General features: G+C 33.8%; 1 long non-coding RNA gene across 1 annotated transcript; it reads left to right on the top strand.

Annotated features, from left to right (window-relative positions):
* The first annotated feature begins 1,070 nt into the window (after positions 1-1,070).
* Positions 1,071-4,723, top strand: LOC138352516 (uncharacterized). Its single transcript, XR_011222810.1, has 2 exons — positions 1,071-1,508; positions 4,652-4,723. It is a non-coding gene; the product is annotated as an uncharacterized lncRNA (long non-coding RNA).
* The last annotated feature ends 274 nt before the right edge of the window (positions 4,724-4,997 follow it).

Raw genomic sequence — 4,997 nt, 5'->3', positions numbered from 1 at the left:
ACCTGAGAGAAATCAGAAATATGTGTAGAATAATAAACCCCACATTGTTTGAGTTAGGAAAACACTATTTGTCAAATATTGATACTGTTCTTAAAAGATTTCCCCATTTTGCACCCGCAAGATAACATAAGCTTTTAAGGGTTGTTTGATGTTATTCTTCTTGTTTGAGGAGCTGTTCACTTAAGACAGTTAAGCAAGTCCCAGCTGTGTCTGGGTACATGTGACAGGATGAACAACCCAGCGGGTTTTCTTCCTATTGGGGAGTGTTGTACATGCTGCTATGGCGGTATGTCCACTCACAAGATGAGTGGCGCTGCCCAATAAACTCGCCCTCGGGGCAAAATTTAAATTTAAAATGTACCTCGCCCTGCCCTGGTGACACTCTATTACTCTCTCATCTATCCTTATCTCAACTATGGTATTTGTTCTTGGGGTTCTACTACCCAAAATCATTTACGTCCTCTAATTACTCAACACAAAGCTGCTATTAGAACAATATCTAACTCTGGCCCCATAACAGACATCACTCGGTACCCTGACTCAAATCCCTGAAAATGTTAGAAATTAAGTCACTGCACATCGTCTCATGTGTATTTTATATATATAAATCTCTGAACTGTAATGTCAATCCTGACCTTAAAAGCTTCCGAGAAGGTTGTAACAGATCCCATGAGCACCACACCAGAAACAAATACCTATTTGATATTCCAAGAGTACGACTTAGGGGGGTTAGGTACGAAAAAATTCGGGAAAAATCGCAATATTTTGAAAAATTTATAAAAATACTACATAGTTCTGGCAACACTGTGGTGCAATCCGAATAATATTAAGATATAAAGTGATGTATTTATGGTACATTTCCATGCGTAATTGGTCAGAATCCGGTGCCACGCAGCTGTGGCGCGCAGAAGGTATTGCGTCGTACGTTCTAAATGTCAAATTTTTCGTAATAATGTCGGAAATAACTCTGTATATATGAATATAAAATATACATAAAATATTGGCAACTGTCTCCTCCTGGTGGGGGTGATTGAGGTACAACGCCAGCAGTCACATGTTGTGTCCTGTTGAGTGAGGATTCTTTGTCGACGCACTCTCTATTCTCGCTCCTGAATATTGCATTTCTTGCCTCTACTGCACAATGACATGTAAGAGGAAGAGTCACAAGATTAGAGCAGCAAATCTGGCACTCGCTCGCCGTCTTTATCAGGAAAAGCAAGCCGCTTTAGCGCAAAGACGAGTAATATCGAGTGAAAATTGTGGTGGCCTCCCAGCTTCAGTTGTGAGGCGTGACACACCCCCTCCTCACACACCCTCCTTGACTAATGAGAATGATATAACTGATTGATACTTCAGTAGAAAGGAGAAGGTGATGCAGAAACCAACCACACGCACCACCAAGCCGAGACAGGCTCCTGAGGAAGGTGATCCCAGCTATGGGACAGGTGCCTATTAGTGCCCATTGCAGTGCCACCTTGAGGACCCACAATTCGGACCAATTACAATAGGTTAGTATGTTTTAGTGTTATAATTGGATATTTTGTAATAAATAATTGTAATATATGTACAGGCATATATATATATATATATATATATATATATATATATATATATATATATCTATATATATATATATATATATATATATATATATATATATACATATATATATATATATATGTATATATATACATATATACATATATATACATATATACATACATATATACATATATATACATATATATATGTATATATATACTGCCTGGAGGCAGTCTGTTCAACGAGGTCTCTCCAAGTTCGAGGAGTCACTTGCCAAGGAATCGGAGGCAAAGAGACAGAGAAGGAAAGCCGGTAACCAGGAAGACAGACCAGAATCGGACTTCGTTTGTGCTCGGTGTGGGATGGACTGCCACTCTCGGATTGGCCTCATCAGTCACACCAGACGCTGCACCAGGATTGACAACTAGGGCGCAACTCCATAGTCTCCCGAGACTGAAGGATGCCTACTATATATATACATATATATATATACATATATATATATATATATATATATATATATATATATATATATATATATATATATATATATATATATATATGTCGTACCTAGTAGCCAGAACGCACTTCTCAGCCTACTATGCAAGGCCCGATTTGCCTAATAAGCCAAGTTTTCATGAATTATTATATTTTCTCTAATTTTTTTCTTATGAAATGATAAAGATACCCATTTCATTGTGTATGAGGTCAATTTTTTATTATTGAAGTTAAAATTAACATAGATATATGACCGAACCTAACCAACCCTACCTAACCTAACCTAACCTATCTTTATAGGTTAGGTTAGGTTAGGTAGCAGAAAAAGTTAGGTTAGGTAGGTTAGGAAGTCGAAAAAACGTTAATTCATGAAAACTTGGCCTATTAGGCAAATTGGGCCTTGCATAGTAGGCTGAGAAGTGCGTTCTCGCTACTAGGTACGACATATATATATATATATATATATATATATATATATATATATATATATATATATATATATATATATATTTATATATATATATATATATATATATATATATATATATATATATATATTTATATATATATATATATATATATATATATATATATATATATATTTATATATATATATATATATATATATATATATATATATATATATATATATATATATATATAACTAAGCCATTCAGGCTTGTTCGCATATATATATATATATATACATATATATATATATATATATATATATATATATATATATATATATATATATATATATATATATATATATTAGTATATTTTGGCAGCAGTCTTTCCTGTAGACATATATTATTAAATATGACCGAAAAAGTAAGATTAATAATTCTAACGCGAATTTTCTCTATCTTTCTTACGTTTCTTTTCACTGTTGATGGTAATTCAAAGATCAATTCTCCAAAATTCATTTTTATTTCTAGTCTGACGCGACACTTGAGCGCGTTTCGTAAAACTTATTACATTTTCAAAGACTTTAGTTTACAAACACACAACTGAAACTGAATAGAGCTTACACATCTTCGATTTTATATCTACATTTGGGTGAGGTGGATGAGGTGAAAACAAACTTTCAACAATGGGTATTAAATTCAAACACAAGACAGAACACGAAACAATGGGTATTGAATGGAAGTAATTGTAGAAAGCCTATTGGTCCATATTTCTTGATGCTTCTATATTGGAGCGGAGTCTTGAAGTGGGTAGAATATAGTTGTGCATTTATTGGCTGTTGATTGCTGGTGTTGACTTCTTGATGTGTAGTGCCTCGCAGTACGTCAAGCCGCCTGCTATCGCTGTATCTATCGATGATTTCTGTGTTGTTTGCTAAGATTTCTCTGGTGATGGTTTGTTTGTGGGAAGAGATTATATGTTTCTTAATGGAGCCCTGTTGCTTATGCATCGTTAAACGCCTGGAAAGAGATGTTGTTGTCTTGCCTATATACTGGGTTTTTTGAGGCTTACAGTCCCCAAGAGGGCATTTGAAGGCATAGACGACGTTGGTCTCTTTTAAAGCGTTCTGCTTTGTGTCTGGAGAGTTTCTCATGAGTAGGCTGGCCGTTTTTCTGGTTTTATAGTAAATCGTCAGTTGTATCTTTTGATTTTTGTCTGTAGGGATAACGTTTCTACTGACAATAAATTTCAGGACCCTTTCCTCCGTTTTATGGGCTGTGGAAAAGAAGTTCCTGTAAAATAGTTTAATAGGGGGTATAGGTGTTGTGTTAGTTGTCTCTTCAGAGGTTGCATGGCGTTTCACTTTCCTTCTTATGATGTCTTCTTATGATATATGATTCCTTCTTAAGATATATATATATATATATATATATATATATATATATATATATATATATATATATATATATATATATATATATATATATATCACTAAGAACTCTTTGACCCGGCATGGGTTCGAATCCTGGCCGGGTCAAAGAGTTCTTAGTGATATATGGCTTGCGCGTTCATGCACCTTTCTCACTAATATATATATATATATATATATATATATATATATATATATATATATATATATATATATATATATATATATATATATATATATATATAATTTTTCTTTTAAGAGGAAATTTGCAGGGAACTTACACACACCTTTCTGTACGGATGCCTATCTGCTAGGGTGCCAATTATGAACGAAAACGGTCGACGTCAAGCTCAGCTACAGGTGGCCAAACTTTGATCATGTTTCACTCAGGTAAGTAATTTACAACTTCAAGGTGTGTCACAGCTTTCATTTATTAATCAATATACATGCAAATTACACCTTATATATAGAGTTTGTGCTTCTACAAATCTATTAGGACATTTTAGTCCAAAGTCCATTTGTTGATTTTATAAATATTTATAAACATCATATATTGCATATTTTTGTAAGGGGAACTTTGAATAATTGTATTATTGCACTAAACACTTTTTTGATAAAACTGCTTGACGAAATCCTTTATTCTATGCTAATGTGATATCTGAGTGTTATAGAAATGATTTTAGTTAACACATGTGTTCCCTGAGAGTTTTTGAAAATGTTGAAAATTCGTTGCATAATACGTTGTGCATTTGTTTCTCCCTTTCTATTTAGGGTGTGATGCTGAAACTTGGCCCAGTTGCAGCCCTTTCCTTCACCATTCCGCAAATAAATTTTTAAGAAAAGTGCCTAACTTTTACTTTCCCTTAATAAACACCCTTAGTCAAACTAGATATGCTTTACAAATCAAGGGACCTCGAATGTGGAATGACCTTCCCAATTATGTTATAGACAGTACCTCTCCCAACCAGTTTAAGATAAAATCTAAGTACCACCTAATTAACTCAATGTAACCTACCACACCCCTAAATGTCAACCCATGTCTTACGATTTTAAACAATGCTGTTTGTTGACCAAATTGTATTTTTGCTTTTTTTTCTGCCATGTTTCTTTCCCCCGG

This window comes from Procambarus clarkii, chromosome 54 (assembly GCF_040958095.1).
Source record: "Procambarus clarkii isolate CNS0578487 chromosome 54, FALCON_Pclarkii_2.0, whole genome shotgun sequence".
Taxonomy (NCBI): domain Eukaryota; kingdom Metazoa; phylum Arthropoda; class Malacostraca; order Decapoda; family Cambaridae; genus Procambarus; species Procambarus clarkii.
The sequence above is the reverse complement of the archived record's forward strand: the minus strand, read 5'-3'. Positions and strand labels throughout refer to the sequence as shown.